We start from the raw sequence: 18,360 nt of genomic DNA, 5'->3' as shown, positions 1-18,360 counted from the left end.
TCGATGAAGTAATTTTGTGCTCTTTTCCAACTTTTAAACAAAAACAGTGATTGTTATAAAGCTAGTCACAAATCTAAGACTATCCTGGAATTATTTTCTTGTCAAATAGGAGCTCTCAGTCTCACTCCAAGAGTCATGCTCCATATATTTCAAAACAATCGCCTTTAAAAACCACAACTTCATTTATACAATCTTTACCAGCCTCCTCATGTCTGTCAGCAAAATAGTTTATAGTTTAACTAGTGCTGAAAAGAGATGTCTCAGTCTTGTCCTGGAGCGACTGTTGATTTTTTATTTAGAAGATGGATAACTTGGACCAGTTCTATGATGTGTAAAAGTAGCCTGTGGAAACAATGAAAGAGATCCCTCAGATCAAGATGCCTTTCACACTGGGGTGTCTCTGAAGAAATGTGCTAATAGGGATAGACAGAAACCCGTGTGCACTGGATTCAGATCCAAAGAGTCTAGAAATGAAGTTTCCTGGAGAGTTTAAACTTGCTCTCTCTCTCTCTCTGGCCCAAAATAAGCCCCTTGGCCAGAGGTCTGTTTCAGTCAAGTGAATACATTTCAATATGGCAAACAGCTGTGGACTAGCACTTCCGCTGCAGTGCAATTACAAGTGTGGACAATTCATTTTACGGCAGGGCTCCCCACACCTGTCAAGCTACTTGATTACCATCTTGACACATATTGATTTTATGGTTTTCATACTTAGAACATGAAAGGATGCTACATATGCAGAGGTTTCCTTGAAACAAATTGAGAGAACACCAATCTATATCCTCCCATATAGATTCTTTGGTTTTATAAGCTTAGGAATGATCTGTGGTCTCAGACAAGTCTGCCTTTTCTTTTTGAATCCAGGACAGCCTCTACAATGGCATGCCAGAGCTTGTTGGCACCCCCCCCCCCCACCTGATCCCTAAAACCATTATCCAAAGGTATCTCTTACCCCTATGCCAACATAATATATTAAATTGTGATGTGAATTGTTTTTACGTTTTATTATGAACATTTTAACTGACTTTCTATTTATTTATTTATCTATCTAATCTATCCACCCATCTCTTTCTTCTATCTCAGCTGCCCCGAGTCCCCCTTCCAGGGTAGAGAAGGGTGAGGTACAAATATTCGAAATAAACATAAAATAATATATTTTTGTATTCAACTGTTTTGGATTTCAACTCCCACAATTCCTAACAACCTACTGCCTGTTAGGAATTGTGAGAGTTGAAGTCCAAAACATCTGGAGGAAAAAAGTTTTCCCATGCCTGATCTATCTAGCAATTGTATCTCTCTCTCTCTCTCTCTCTCTCTCTCTCTATATATATATATATAGGGAATAGATAGATAGATAGAGGACTGAAGTTTGCCCATGCCTGATCTATCTATAGATCTATCTATAGATCTATCTACCAACTCTCTCTCTCTCTCTCTCTATATATATATATATTTGTATAGATAGATAAATATAGAGGACCGGTTTGTCCATGCCTGATCTATCTATATATCTAGTATCTGCCAACTGTATATATCCCTATGTCTGTGTTTATAGATAGATAGATAGATAGATAGATAGATAGATAGATGATAGATAGATACATGGAAATCGACAGAGAAGCAAAGTTTAACCATGCTGTATCTATCTATCTATGTACCAACTATATATCTCCCCCCTTTCCTATATCTAGTTGTATAGATAATGGATGGATGGATAGACAGATAGATGGAGGACTGACGTTTGCCCATGCCTGTTCTATCTATCTATCTATCTATCTATCTATCTATCTATCTATCTATCTATCTATCTATCTATCTATCTATCTATCTATCTACCAGCTGTATCTCTTCCCCTTTCCTATATCTAGTTGTATAGATAAATGGATGGATGGATGGATGGATGGATAGATAGATAGATAGAGGACTGAAGTTTGCCCATGCCTGATCTCTCTCTCTCTCTCTCTCTCTCTCTCTCTCATCTATCTATCTATCTATCTATCTATCTACCAACGATATATCTCTCACTCCCTATATAAATGTGGATGGAAGGATAGCTAGCTAGCTAGCTAGCTAGCTAGCTAGATAGATAGATAGATAGATAGATAGAGGACTGAAGTTTGCCCATGCCTGATCTATCTATCTATCTATCTATCTATCTATCTATCTATCTATCTATCTACCAACTATATATCTCTCACTTCCTATATAAATGTGGATGGAAGGATAGATAGATAGATAGATAGATAGATAGATAGATAGATAGGTGGAGGACTGAAGTTTGCCCATGCCTGATCTATCTATATATCTATCTACCAAATGTATCTCCCTCTTCCCCCTATATCTATGTGGATAGATAGATAGACAGAGGACTAAAATTTGCCTACCTATCTACCTATCAACTGTATCTTTCTCTCTCCCCCTATATCTACGTGGATAGATAGATAGGAAATCTATTCTGAGCTGTTGTTGTGGAAACCTAACAAAGTGACATCAAGAACTGTCTTCTTCAGAATTTCAAGGAGGGCTGGAGCTTTTGTACGGATCCCTTTGGGCTTTGGGCACTTTTGAGGAGAAAGGAAACTGAGAAGCTTGTTGTTACTATGTAGAATTATATCTTCAAGTCGTTCCCAACCAAGGCGACCTTTATCAGAGGCTTTTGTGGAGCTGAACGTGTGTGAGTTTCTTTCCACGATGAAGGAAAGGAAAGGAAGAGGAGCAAAATGTCCTGCGTCCCTTTTATATCCAGAAAGCAAATGTAAGCGGGAAAAAGAAGCGTGGGTCTTCCCAACAGCCCCGCTGCCAACTGAAACGCGTGAGGGGAAAAGAGCGCGCAAAGCACGGGAAGCGACCGGCGAGATTCCCTCTGCTGCCTCAGATTCCCCTCCGGGAGGCAACGAGTGGATCTTTTGCGTTGGGCTTTTGAACCGACGGTTACCATCCCACGTTATTTCATTCTTTTCGAGGACACTATATGTCAAATCGGGGAAATAGTGTCTCCTCCACAAATTGAGAAACACCGACGCAAGGAACTCTCGATCCTCTCAGCAGCCCCTCTCTACTGAGGGGAAATCCGTAGAGTTAGGAGGCTCTCCATTACGACCTAATAGACACTCTCCCTTTCCATCCCACTGGCCCCAATAATGATGGCATTGTGTCTATATTATTATTATTATTATTATTATTATTATTATTATTATTATTATTATTATTATTATTATTGCGTCCTGCCCGCTAACGGAGACCAGGTGCTGCAGGTTGCATTTCAGAGAAAGAAACTGGTGCAATCACCTCAGAGAGTATTCCCCTCAGAAAAAATGGAACTGGGGTTCGCCATGTTACCTCAAAGGCACACGCCAACACAACTGAGAGCGCGGGGTGAGCTCCCTCTGTCAGCTCCAGCTCCCCATGCGGGGGACATGAGAGAAGCCTCCCACAAGGATGGTCAAACATCAAAACATCGCTGGGCAACGTCCTTGCAGACGGCCAATTCTGTCACACCAGAAGCGACTTGCAGTTTCTCAAGTCGCTCCTGACACGACCAAAAAAAAAAAACACAACACAATTGACAGGGAAATCAATATATTCTCTCTATATATGTATAATTATATTCCTTTATATACAGGTATATTATATACACTCTTGTCCTTTCAAAACTACACGTCCCACTCTTGTTCAGGACGCACCCAAACACCCCACCCGTTAGCAAAGTTTGTTTTGTCCCCTTTGTTTAGGTTCCCTCAGGTGTCTCAAAAGACAGACTTCGGAACAGCGTTGAAACAAAAAAAACGAGTTATATTCGACGTTACAGTAAAGTAACGCGAACAAACAAATTATCGTGATAGCGAGGGAAGTTTATTCTTTCCCCCTTCCTTTCCTTTGGAAATCGTTACTCTTCTCGTTCGTTATGAGAATGATATTTAGTCCCATTCGGCGAGGTTTGAGATCCTTCTCTGCTCCTTCACACACACCAAAGCACACCAAGTCATTTTCATCTGCCACTGGAATAATATATATATATATAAACGGGGGGAGTGTATGAGTTTTGCAAGTGGTAGTTACTTAAACGGAAATTGAGTCCCATTTTGTGGGAAATTAGTTTTGCAGACTTTCTGAAAAAAAAAATCTGCAAGTTTCCTTCAGCAGCTGCTTGACTTTCCCTCCCAGTTTTAGACTGAACTGGGGAACCTGCAGAGCTCTATGGCCGGTAAGCTCCCTTCCCATATTTTGAGATGGATCTATTCTGGTTATATATATATATATATATTTCTTTTTCTTCTTCTTAAACGAGTTTTCTGGACGTTTTTCTGCGTACTGGTGACCATAGTTGCTGGGTAACTCCCCTCCCTTCCCAAAAAAGGACCTTTCAAGAGGAAATATCTATACGCCCAATCCTGATGAAATATATTGTGCCTTGTGTTTATCATTTCAATATGTGCCTAACAACAGATATGAATGCAAAGCTCCTGCAATGGCTGGAACCTTTCCTCCCTGTATTACTTGAAGCTGCTGCTCTTAGGGAAGAAATCTTTGCCCTCCTCATAAGCATTTACTGATTATATACATATTTTATTTTGTGTCAATAGCATTGCATAAATAAATCGGTTTAAAACCTATTTTTTTTTAATGTCAGGAGCAACTTGAGAAACTGCAAGTCGCTTCTGATGTGAGAGAATTGGCCTTCTGCAAGGACATTACCCAGGTGATACCCAGATGGTTGATGTTTTTTACCATCCTTGTGGGAGGCTTCTCTTGTGTCCCCGCATGGGAAGCTGGAGCTGACAGAGGGAGCTCAACCTGCTCTTCTGTCCACTGTTGGTTATCAGTCCTGCCAGCACAAGAGTTTAACCCATTGCATAACCATTTATTTGTCATGTCAGGGCAACCAGTCAACTGTATTACATTTCTAACAGAACAAAACAAACAGACAAAACACAAAATTTGCATGTTTGGTAATTGATTAAATGTCCTTTGACCAGTATCTGGCCACTTGGAGTGCTTCTGGTGTTGCTGCAAGAAGGTCCTCCATTGTGCATGTAGCAGGGCTCAGGGTGCATTGCAGCAGGTGGTCAGTGGTTTGCTTTTCTCCACATTCGCATGTCGTGGATTCCACTTTGTGGCCCCATATCTTGAGGTTGGCTCTGCATCTCGTGGTGCCAGAGCGCAGTCTGTTCAGCGCCTTCCAAGTCACCCAGTCTTCCATGTGCCCAGGGGGGAGTCTCTCATTTGGTATCAGCCATTGGTTGAGGTTCCAGGTTTGAGCCTGCCACTTTTGGACTCTCGCTTGCTGAGGTGTTCCAGAGAGTGTCTCTCTAGATCTTAGAAAACTATTTCTAGATTTAAGTCGTTGACGTGCTGGCTGATATCCAAACAAGGGATGAGCTGGAGATGTCTCTGCCTTGGTCCTTTCACTATTGGCTGTTACTTCCCGGCAGATGTCAGGTGGTACAATACTGGCTAAGCAATGTAATTTCTCCAGTGGTGTAGGGCGCAGACACCCCGTGATAATGCGGCATGTCTCATTAAGAGCCACATCTACTGTTTTAGTGTGGTGAGATGTGTTCCACACGGGCATGCGTACTCAGCAGTAGAGTAGCATAGCGCAAGGGCAGATGTCTTCACTGTGTCTGGTTGTGATCCCCAGGTTGTGCCAGTCAGCTTTCGTATGATATTGTTTCTAGCACCCACTTTTTGCTTGATGTTCAGGCAGTGCTTCTTGTAGGTAAGAGCACAGTCCAGAATGACTCCCAGGTATTTGGGTGCGCTGCAATGCGTCAGAGGGATTCCTTCCCAGGTGATTCTCAGAGCATTGCATAACTGTGGGCTCTTAAAACTGATAAAATAAAGGGATCACAAGCAGCTAAATAGTTTTAGACACAAAATGAGCAACAGAGACCGCATTGTCTGTAGCTTTTTAAACAGTTCTTCCTCTCTGCATGAGGCAGGGCATTGTGGGCAAGCATACAGATGCTGAATTGTTTGTTCTACTCCACAGTTGCACAAGGTGGATTCTTCTAGGTATTGCCATTTTGCTAGGTTGTCTTTTGATTTGCTAACTCCATTTCTGAGTCTGTTCAGGGACTTCCAAGTTGCCTGTTCTTGGTTTGCCCCTCTGAAGTGGTACATATTGATAGTTTTGACCTGTAATATTCTATTCCCAACCTCTAACTTGTTTTTCAAATTTCTTAGTTTGTCCCTGGAGGAAGACCCTCATGGGGGACCATCCAGTTGGAATTGCCCGATTTTGCTGCCCACAAGGATATTCTTGCTGTTGCTGGAGGAACATTTAGAGGAGTGGTGGTTCTCATGAAATTTTTCATTGATTTAAGTTTACTGGGAGGAGGCTGGTAGCCATACAGTGGGTGGCTTTCACAGAGTTTAACCTTATTTCTCTTGCAATTGGCAGCAACTTCTCATCACTCATCAGGGGGGCAATGCCAGCTAGCTTATAGAGTCTATCAACAGGTGTAGGTTTAAGTCAACCTGTGATTATTCTACATGTCTCATTCATTGCTATATTTGTCTGCTTCACATGGGCTGATTCATGCCATACAGAGTGAGCATACTCAGCAATTGAGTAAGGCAAGGCCAGGGCTGATGTTCTTACTAATTTTGGGTTATCATTGCAGAAGATGTAAACTGTGGCTCAGCTATTTCAGATTTCTTTAAGACATATTACACTGAGAGATTTGCCAGTGGGAAGAACACATTGACCTTTCAGTTGAATTCAAAACAGTGTCCTCCTTTCATCTCTTGTAGGTGCAGCTTCCCTTAAATTCCCCATTAAAGTACTTGGGGCTCTGTTCTTTTGCCCCCAGTGTCAGCACTTAATGTGCCCTGATTTTCTTTTCCCAACCTGTTGCTGTCAATCATTCACTGTCCATATGGGACAAGGAGCCCTGAAAGGGGAAAAAATAGAAAGGCAAAAGAGGGTGGAGGCAGCAAAGTTCCAGCGATGAAATGTCTTGGGCTGCTAAATTAAGTCTGAAATGTTCCAGATTAAAGGCGATATGAAATAAAGCATTTAATTCTAAAAAAATGAAGGATGCTGTCACACTTAATCCCTAATTTGTTCTTAAGCATCAGCGAAAAGCAACTGAATGAACCAAAGTTCTTCTCCCCAAACACTCCTGCCTCTCTTTCTGGGCCCTCCCAGGCAGGCCCTATATCCCAGGATCTGATCCCAAGTTTTCTGTTTGTCCCAGATTATCTGGCAGTGCAGACTCATATAATCTGGTTTAAAACAGAAAACCTGGGATCAGATCCTGGGATATAGGGCCTGTCTGGAAAGGCCCTCTGTATCTAGCAGGGGGAGGAAATAATAAAAAGGATCAATACTATACTGATTTCAGTATATTGTAAATAGTCAGAAGTTGTTTTATTTTACTCCCCCTTCCCTTAACATGAGCTATGTGAAGAATTTTGTTTCCCTCTTCTCTATGGACATTTCTTCATACAAAGATTATGATATCCACACCATTGCTAATATAACTTGATTTGTTAAACAGAACCAGGACCATATATGCAAAGCTGGTTTACAAAATGTACTAAATCCATCTGAACACATTTGACCGAAATCGAAAAAAGCATGCTAATGATACACATGCTTTTGCTATAAAATACTATTTTCCAACCTCTGAAGTGATACATATTGCTAATTTTGACTTGTAATATTCTATTTTCAACCTCTAACTTGTTTTTCAAATTTCTTTGGATTTGGTACCTTTTGGAAACAAACTCATATGGGAAGGGGAATTGTCTTAATTTATCATAGGGCCACTTGGGGATGTTTTCCAAATTATATCATGTAATAATTAGATTATAGAATCATAGAATTATAGAGTTGGAAGAGACCTCGTGGATCATCCAGTCAAACCCCTTGCCAAGAATCAGGAAAATCGCATTCAAAGCACCCCGACAGATGGCCATCCAGCCTCTGTTTAAAAACCTTCAAAAAAGGAGCCTTCACCACACTCTGGGGCAAAGAGTTCCACAGCTAAACAGCTCTCGCAATTAGGAAGATCTTCCTAATGTTCAGGTGGAATCTGAACAATGTATCAGATTACATACATTAATTAGCAAAATGTAGGGAAATAAACATAAATAGTATTAGCTATTTTGCCTCAAATATATCATCTTGAAAATGCAAATTATTTTGGGAAAACTGGTAAATTTATTTTTCTTACATGGATAATTCTTCAATATCACAGTCATAAAATACAATTTTTACATTTTCTAGATTTGAAAGGAATAACAATGCATCTAACAAATAACATATGTTTTTTTGCTGGATCAAAAGGAATAGGTCCCAATAGTCATCTGAAAAAATGTAGTCATTTTCCAAAATGTAATAATATATTTTATACTTACTTTTTAAATAACAATATTATTTTTAGTTTAAAGAGTCTGCATTACATACCCAAAACATTTCAATCAAAATGACATGATTTTATGTATATTTAACAGTGGTTAATACCCAATGTTCATTGGCTAGCTCATGGATGTTATTTCAATAGCTTTCCAAAGATTGTGGCTTTAAAATATTAATGCAAATCATAGATTTCCCCAAATACACTCATTGCTACAAGCCTATTAATCTGTTCTAATTTAATTAAGATTTTTTTGATGTTGTATTCTGAAATACATTTTTGTGTAGAATTATAGAGTTCCTTCTTCCAGGAATCATGCAATTTATATATTATTAAATTCATTTTGAGACTAGTTTTTGTATCCAGCATCATGATGTGAAACACATTCTCCTGATTCCATCTATTCTTACTTTTCACTATGATCCTGTGTACTATCATAGAAAACAAAAACTGTCTTATACCAGGTGAGGCCAGCTGAAATAAAAACAGGTCAACACTTTTAATGTAATTGCACACACAAGATACTGCAGAATTACAAAAATAAAAGACAATGCAATGGATTGTGAATGTCTCACATGAGTGAAATTCCAGCAAAAAAGATTCATAGTAGGGTCATTATGAATAACATCATTACAGATAACATCCATATGGGATATTGTAATGGAGTAAGCACCATATTGTCTGCAGTTGCCTAGCCAGGTAAGAAATATTGGCAGTTTCAGTCCATCAACATCTGGAATGCTGCACAATTTTTTTTACCCTTGATCGATGGAAATGCAGCAAAAGACCTTCAAAATGAGTTCAAAATTGAGATTAAATATATAAATATTTAGCCATTAATATACATAAATATTACACATCGACCTGAAATAGGAAATTCCCAAAGAGTACAGAATGATGTGCTAATTGTATGAAAAGAATGCAAATGTCTGTGCAATGAATAGTACACTACAAACATTAGTCAGATGTGCCTACAATTTTATATTCCCAACTTCTGCCAAAAAGGCACAACTGAAATGGAGATTGCAAATTTGAAGCAAGAAATTCATATATATTTCAAAAGTTATTAAGTATTGTTCATACCCTCACAACCTCTGAGGATGCTTGCCATAGATGCAGGCAAAACGTCAGGAGAAATGCCTCTAGAACATGGCTCTATAGCCCGAAAAAACCCACAAGAACCTATTGTTCATACTATTTATTTCTTAAATACTCTGACTTGGATAGTTATGACATATTATTTAAGAAATATGTGTTTGATGACATTCAATTACTAACAAAACAGTCTGAAATACTGATAATATGGAAAGAAGGTCTCACATTGTCCAATAGTTTTGATCTAATTTATTGTAATCTCCCATATTTTGCTAATGAGCAATCAAATAGAATGGTTTTCTTAAATCAATGGCTGTAGTGCTTCAAATGGAGCATTACTACTATGGAGATCAGCCCCTGTAAGTATAGAATAATACAAGATCCATAACAATAGATAAACATTTTGCAATACTTTTAGAAGATCACTTCTGAAAGCTGGATATAATATATATTTTATATGTAGTAAAGCTGTGAGGCCCCCCGGTGGCACAGCGGGTTAAACCATTGAGCTGCTGAACATGCTGATCAAAAGGTTGGCTATTCAAATCTGGGGAGCTGGGTGAGCTTCTGCCAATCTAGCAGATTGAAAACATGCAAATGTGAGTAGATCAATAGGTAACACTTCTGTGGAAAGGCAAAAAAGCTCCATGCAGTCATGCTGGCCACATGACCTTGGAGGCATCCAAGGACAACACTGGCTCTTCAGCTTAGAAATGGAGATGAGCACCATCCCTCAGAGTCGGACACAACTAGACTTAATGTCACGAAAAATCTTACCTTTAATAAAGCAGTATATGATAATTGGGATGTTGTGAACAATTGTGTATTTCTTTCAAGGATAAACAGCCAATGGCTCAGAGATCAGCACTGGTTCAAGAACACCAGTTTGAGTAGCACTGTCCTAGAGTACAATCTCCCTACCTCCCATCATTAAAGTAGTGTTTGTTGATGCTTTGCTTCTTCAAGTCATTTCCAACATATGGAGACCCTAAGATTATCTTGGCAAGGCTTGTTCACAATAGGTTTACCATTGTCTTCCTGAGAGGTAGAGAGTGTGACTTGCCCAAGGTCACCCAGTGAGTTTCATGGTCAAACAGGGATTTGAGCCCTGTCATCCAGAGTTGTAGTCCAACATTCAAACAACTACACCACTTTGTCTTTTAGAATAGTGATACACTTACACTGTATATTCTTCAATTTTTAAATTGAAGAAACTTTAAATGCTGTGAGTTTATCTTTTTATCAATCTCATTAATGTTCTCCTGATAGTGTTTCAATTGTATCAGGAGAGGTGCATATGCACTAAATCAGCTGTTCAAGGCTTCTCTTTTAGAGTACTGCAACCCATTACAGCAAAGAGTGAAAAATGTCATCATTGATTATGGAAATCCTAAAAATCCAGAGCAATCCTAAATACATTTGAACTCAATGGTGCTTAGTCTAGAGCAAGTAAACATGTTTACTCTGCAGTTAGACTCACTGCATCCAGTAGGATTTAGTTCTAGGCAAATGTTCATAGGATTGCAAATGTGATTTTTTTTCAGAGCTACATTATGAAAACATTTGCATCCCATTCTGTTGAAATGCTTCCATGTAAATACACTAGAGCAGATGTGGATTATTTTTGTTGTTGTTATATGACATCTACCTATGGTTTAGAGTTTTAGTTCATGTCTTTTTAATACATTCTTTCCATGAACTGAATCATTTGTTAAGGAATACTAAATGGATATTATAACTAAAAGGCCATATTACTGACTTTTTGTATAAATACTTTGAATCCATTCCAACTACCATTAAAATCAAAAGAAAAATTCCTAGTAACTTTAACAATGCCAGAATGAGTCTTCATTCAAAAACCATCCTGGGATCTGCTGCAGCAGACCTCAAAGCAGACATTTGAAAATATTTATGGGCTTTTTTCACTTTAGAAAACAATGTAGTTATTGTAGGATCAGCATCTTAACCCTCCATATGTCTCTAAATGCATATTGACCCATAGGATTAACAATGACTCTAGTACTGATTCCAAAATTATTATTTTTTTGCTTGGTATGTAGTTTATTGTGTTTAACAAATAGACCTTTGTTTTTATTTCTTCAACTGACAGTGTGCCTGAAACAAATCTTTTAGCCATGATTCTTAAAGATGATTATAGATATATATATATAGATAGAGAATAGATAGGTAGATAGATATCATTCTAGTGAGAATTTCAAGGGTAGTGTAAGCATTGCATAATAACCAAACTACTTTAAAACTTAAAAAAAAATGTCTCCCCCCCCCCCCAACAAAATATTCTTCTTGCACTGCAAGATAGAACCATGACTCTAATTGCTACTAATTTTTGTGCAGTGCAGAAGTAGCTATTGGAAAGTGGGAATTGAACTGGTCTTCTGAAGCTTCAGTATACATACAGATTAAAACTAAGCAAGACAGAATTATTGTTATATACCTTTTGGTTGCCTGTCATGTTAAGGTGACACTATGGATTTCATAGTTGTTTTGCTTTCATGCCTGCCACAAAAGGGGTGGAGATGGGATTCCCAAGGCTGAAGTAAACCTAAAGTAAGGACATACATAACCTGCAGAGGAATCTCTGAAAATTGCATCTGGTAGAAGGAATAAGTGGATCAGCTGATCTCTCTTTTGCAATGCACAGATGGATTTGCTACAGATATGCCATGATATACTTCAGAAATAAGCAATGGCACAGAAATTGTGATATCTGGGTAGGTTCTCATACTTAAGGGATGGCGGCAAGCTATATTTTCACCCAAGCAAAGAGAGAGATGATATATTTGTCACTTGGTCAAACAGATTTCTAATAGGTTAGCTTTGGTTAATCATTCACAGAAGAATTTTATTTATTTATTTAACCTATTTATACCCCGCCTTTTTCAACCCCGAAGGGTACTCAAGGCAACTTTACATATAGCCAACTATTCAATGCCTTGCTGAAATGAGTTGCTGCAATGATAGCACTGATGAAAGCAAGAACTGTTTTATGATCTCTTCTGCTGGCCAGTTGAGGATAACACTAAAGATTGTATTTGATTTACTTGTCCCTCATCTGGTCATAACTTTTGATAGTTACCACCAATATTTACAAGCTACAGACCCTGGGTTTGTTATCCAGGCAATCTACAAAGAAATGGTTTTCCCAGTACCCAAAATTTAAACTCTAGGGAACACCATTTTACCACCTCGGTGGTTCTGTGTACTCGGTAATGACACTACCTGAAGTGTCCTGCCATTGTGGCTAATTACTTATGCTATTTGTGGCATGATAATTGCTGTCTATTGCCAGGCCATTGCTGTAGTCATCTGCAACCCATTTTCCTTCAAAATTGGTAATCCGGAATTCCTATAAGATGTAGTCTGTATGGCCAATAGCAAGTCATTATGGGAGTTGCAGTCTAAAACACTGAAACGCATCAGAGGAAGAATGCCTGAAATTAAGCAAGACAGAATTATTGTTATATACCTTTTGGTTGCCTGTCATGTTAAGGTGACACTATGGATTTCATAGGACTTTCTAAGGTGCTCCGAGATAGTTTTGCCAGTTTCTTCTATGAAGATCTAGCCTGGTCTTCATTAGCAGTCTCCCATCCAAATACTAACCAATCTTCATTTCCAAGACCAGACAGGATCTGATGCCTTTAGGTATTTAGGCAGTCAGAATTAGAACTACCCTCTGAAAATTTGGTCAGTTATAATATGTGTGACAAATAAGAAACTGATGCATATGTATAAACAATCAATTGCTTGTGAATTGTGATTTCAAGATGAGTGAAATTGCACCAAGACAATTAAAAAAATATTATTACAGGACTGGCGCTCTATTTACAAAGATCTCGATCCATACTACACACGATCAGTTTTTGATTGTGAATACATCTGTATTCTGCTGATATACCATGTGCCTCCTGCCAAGACTGGACCCAAGATGCAGACACAAACACACACACACACGCCACAGTTTGGAAACATCAATTTTATTCAGTTTATAATCCCTGAAGCAAATAGCTTTGATGCCCTTATAATGGGCAACAACTGCTCCTTCCCTGTGTGTTCACTGAATGTTTGCCTTGATTGGCAACTTTTAGGTATGTAACAAAAGACTAAAAAAAGATCCCTCTTAAGGCCCACATGTGGCATGCAGTGCTTGAATGTATCGCTGAAGGGTACTGTTCTTGGGTGTTACTGCTCTCATATTTTAATTGCAGTTATGTCTATACATCTGTGGATTTTTATACTTTATGTCATAGATAGTGAAATACTTCCATATGAGCAACTAAAATAACACAAGCAAAAACTTTTCCATTCCTCTTAACCATTTCAAAATGGCAATTTTGAGAAAGCACAACCAAATGGAATAACTTTCCATATGTGCCATTTTTGGACAGGGAAAGTAATATGTATTCTTCTGTAAAGCAAACCAGTGACAAACGGTACACATCTAACCAACAAAGAATCATTATGATGATGCACAAGCATTTCCACTCTTAACCACAATTCCAATCACAAAATACTAATATTTCTGGCATTACAGTTTTAATGGTTTAATTTCAGATATATGTCATTGTTTTAAACTTGTGATGTACTACATTTTATTGTATGTGAGGCATTGACTTTTGCCACTTATTTGATGTGCACCAATTTGAGCCCCCCCAGGGATGATAAAAGTGGCATAAAAGTGTGATAAATAAAAGCAAGCACTGAGGAATATGTTAATAATGGATTATTTAAAAAGAAAGATTCTCTTACCCTTAAGAAGCAATAGAAAGTGTCCTACTTAGTTATTTCCAGCTCAAATTACTCAATCAAGTTTATGATATGACACTGTTTTTTAAAAAACAGATTTATACCCATTATATAAACCACCCAGAATTTCCTTAAAGTATGGATTTTCTTGTCACTGTTCAGATAACATTGGTCTATGTAAAACTTTAAAGATTCTATCACAATGTTTAGGAGAATTGTATTTGCTCTTTTTTCTGGATACGGTTGTTTTAAGCCTTTATTTTTCATACAATGCTAAGTAGCTTTCTTGAATAATCTTCATAGCTATAACATAGAATAATAATAATAATAATAATAATAATAATAATAATAACTTTATTTGTAGACTGCCCTATCTCGCTGAAGGGACTCAGAAGATTTGAAGGTGGAGGGATTGTTTTTAAAAAGAACTACATATATTTGCCACCATCCATATCTCAGGGTGTTTCAAATGATATTTAAATATATTTATTATTATTATTATTATTATTATTATTATTATTATTTAATTTATTTATTTATTTATTTATTTATTTAAAGCATTTATATTCCACCCTTCTCACCCCGAAGGAGACTCAGGGCAGAGCACAACATATAAACAGCAATCATTCAATGCCGGAACATAAATAGACTATACATATACATAAACATTAAAATTATTTCTCTCAACATTAAACTCCACTGATTATTATATTTAAAAGTTGCCAACTGTTTGTTTACCTCAGGTTAAAGGATCACAGTTATAACTCAGATTTACTAAAAATGCTGCATAAAGAAAAGTTGGTCTATATTTAAAAAAAACTCTCTGATCTGAAACAAAAAATTATTAGAAGAGCTCTTATAAATCTATACCTTTCTTAAACATTAGTATGACAGTATGCACTCAATCATATTAATAACAAACTTTAACTTTCAAAGAATAATGTTTATATTTTCACCCACAACTCAATAAGACCAAATATTGTGTTGAACTTGGTAAGAAAAGTATATTTCTGATAAATATAAATATTTGTATATATACATATTATGAACATTTAACATTTATTGTACGTGATGTACATGATGTCTTTGCTTTTCATATGTTTTCGCCATTTTGAGTCCCAATTCGGGAGAAAAATGGGACAGAAATACATAAATACATAAATAAATAATATTAGAGGACTTTTAGGGGTATGATATCTCATATATAAAATAGCGCATTACTTATTCAGTGAAATAAAATATGTAAAGTATTTTAATATTAAGAAGATTGTGTAACCTTCTTGTAGGAATGGGAACACATATTACCCAGGTAAAGTGTGAAAATTAAAGAGTAAGTAGCTAAGTAAGTCATTACCTAGGTAAATCACAACATTCACTTAAACACCAAAGGGTTTTCTAAGGATGTATTTTCTCTGCTCTCTGCGATGCTGCAACTGAGGTCCAGTAAAAAAATGATACGTATATTATTATACCGTTTGCTATGTAGAGTCCAATATCACAGACATATGGTCCCAACATTTTAAAATTATCATAATAAAGAAGCAAATAATTTTTGTTTTACCTTAAATATGCCTTTCATATTTCAGTAAACTTAAAAAAAATCAGCCTTTTCAAATGCAGCCTTTTTTTCTTTCATTAAGCATCATGCAGCAGCTGTGGTAACTAGATTCTTTACTTCAAAATATACCTTGACTTGATGATGAGAATATTTTGCTCTAAAAATAGGACATACATTTGGCTTGCAATGTGGCATGGGTCCAGAGATGTGGGCATAACATGTGTGGTTAACCAAACATTTCTAACTCTGACCTATAAACACCGGCAGGCATAGCTTGTTTGTTTTATATTAAAGTGAATGCTTCCTCTGTTGATATTTGCTGAACTTCATTCCAAATATAAAGGCATAAAACTCTATCCATTTTAATGTAGGGACATGCTTTTGGGCTTTTATTGTATATAGCTAGTAAACATTTCCTGGCAAACAATTTTGAGCATCCATAAATTCCATCCTAACGCTACTTCCGCAGCTACACACATGCGCCACAATACACAAGAGCATTGGCTCAGCTTCTTACATCCGGAAATGGGTGGATTGGAATTGAAAATTCTTCACCACCTTGTTTTTCTGTACCACATGCCTTGAAAACCTATCCTTTCTCAGGGCAAACACCTTCTCAGATCCGCTTTGTACATGGCAAGGAAATTCTGCTGCCCTTAAGAATTCAATCTAGTTGAATTTCTAAGTATCTGCTAACATATTGCAAGACAGGCTGCATCCCGAAGGAATTAACACAGGCTGCGCAAATGTACATAGGGGGAGGCTGGAATGCCATAGTGAAGGCCAGCTATGCCAGGCAATTTTTGTGGGGAAAATCTTGCTCTCAGGTCATGGGTGGGAAAGGAAGGAAGGAAAGGGTAAAGCACTCACAGCATCCTGATTCTGTTCATGGCTGGTTGCCCATTAATGATAAATATTCAGCCAGCTCAAAAACATCTTCAGGCAAATTGTGTTTAAGACTCAACTGAATTACATTTGAAATGTTACAGATATTTTCCAAGCTTATTAAAATGATTGAAGGAGTGAATTCTTCATGCTTAAAAACCCCCAGTTTTCCATCTCATGCAATCTGTCTATTTATTTGGGAGGTGTTTATATTAGTAATAAATATCTTGTTTTAATGATACAGGTTGTGTATTCTTCATCCAAAATGCTTGGGACAAAAAACATTTTTGATTTTGGGTGGGTTGTTGAAGGTTTTTCCAGGCTATATGGCCATGTTCTGGAGGCAATTTTTCTCCTGACGTTTCGCCTGCATCTATGGCAAGCATCCTCAGAGGTAATGAGGTCTGTTGGAACTAGGAAAAATTGGTTTATATATCTGTGGAATGACCAGGGTGAGACAAAGGACTTTTGTTTGCTGGGGCTAGCTGTGAATGTTTCAGCTGATCACCTTGATTTGCATTCAATGGCTTGGTAGCGCCTGGGGGGAATCTTTTGTTGAGGGTGATTTCATGTGTCTGTTTGTTTCCCCTCTGTTGTTTTTCTGCTGTAATTTTTGAGTTTTTTTAATACTGGTAGCCAGATTTTGTTCATTTTCGTGGTTTCCTCCTTTCTGTTGAAATTGTCCACATGCTTGTGGATTTCAATGGCTTCTCTGTGTAGTCTGACATGGTGGTTGTGTGAGTGGTCCAGCACTTCTGTGTTCTCAAATAATATGCTGTGTCCAGGTTGGTTCATCAGGTGCTCTGCTATGGCTGATTTCTCTGGTTGAAGTAGTCTGCAGTGCCTTTCATGTTCCTTGATGCATGTCTGGGCGCTGCGTTTGGTGGTCCCTATGTAGACTTGTCCACAGCTGCATGGTACATGGTAGACTCCTGCAGAGGTTAGAGGATCCCTCTTGTCCTTTGCTGAACGTAGCATTTGTTGGATTTTCTTGGTGGGTCTGTAAGTGGTTTGTATGTTGTGTTTCCTCATCAGTTTCCCTATGCGGTCAGTGGTTCCCTTGATGTATGGCAAGAACACTTTTCCTCTGGGTGGATCTTCATCTTTACGCTCGTGGTTTGTTCTCGGTTTCACAGCTCTTCTGATGTCTGAGCTGGAGTATCCATTGGCCTGTAGAGCCCAGTTTAGGTGGTTCAGTTCATCTTGGAGGAGGTGGGGTTCGCAGATTCTTTTTGCACGGTCTGCCAAGGCTTTAATTGTGCTTCTTTTTTGACTTGGGTGATGGTTGGAGTTTTTGTGTGGGTTTTGGGTGGGTTTGTGTGTGTGTTGGATTTTGGAATATTTGAATATACATAATGAAATATCTGTGAAATGAGACTCATATTTATTTATTTACCACATTTACATACCGCCCCTCTCAGCCCAGAGGCGACTCTAAACATGAAATTCATTTTTGATTCATATGCACCTTATATGCATAGCTTGAGGTTAATCTTAGATACAATATTTTTAATCATTGTCTACATGAAACAAAGTTTGGGTTTACTGACATTTCAGAAAGCAAAGCACTATTTTAGCCACCCATGTGGACAATTTCAAATTTCAGAGTATTTCAGATGGATAATGTCTGCTCAACCTGTACTGTTGTCTGAACCTGAAATTTCAAAAGTGTTAGGATAAGGATTTCCA

At 37.8% G+C, this 18,360-nt stretch overlaps 1 long non-coding RNA gene across 3 annotated transcripts in view; it reads left to right on the top strand.

The window, feature by feature from the left end:
• Nucleotides 1-4,169: 4,169 nt before the first annotated feature.
• Nucleotides 4,170-18,360, top strand: part of LOC132778803 (uncharacterized) — a 151,072-nt gene continuing 136,881 nt past the window's right edge. For 2 of the 3 annotated variants that reach the window (XR_010910201.1, XR_009631777.2), the window contains exon 1: nt 4,170-4,204. This is a non-coding gene — a long non-coding RNA (uncharacterized lncRNA). The remainder of the gene's footprint in view (nt 4,205-18,360) is intronic. The other variant, XR_009631778.2, reaches the window with a different exon arrangement.

This window comes from Anolis sagrei, chromosome 6 (genome assembly GCF_037176765.1).
Source record: "Anolis sagrei isolate rAnoSag1 chromosome 6, rAnoSag1.mat, whole genome shotgun sequence".
NCBI lineage: Eukaryota > Metazoa > Chordata > Lepidosauria > Squamata > Dactyloidae > Anolis > Anolis sagrei.
This window is presented reverse-complemented; position numbering and strand designations above follow the sequence as displayed.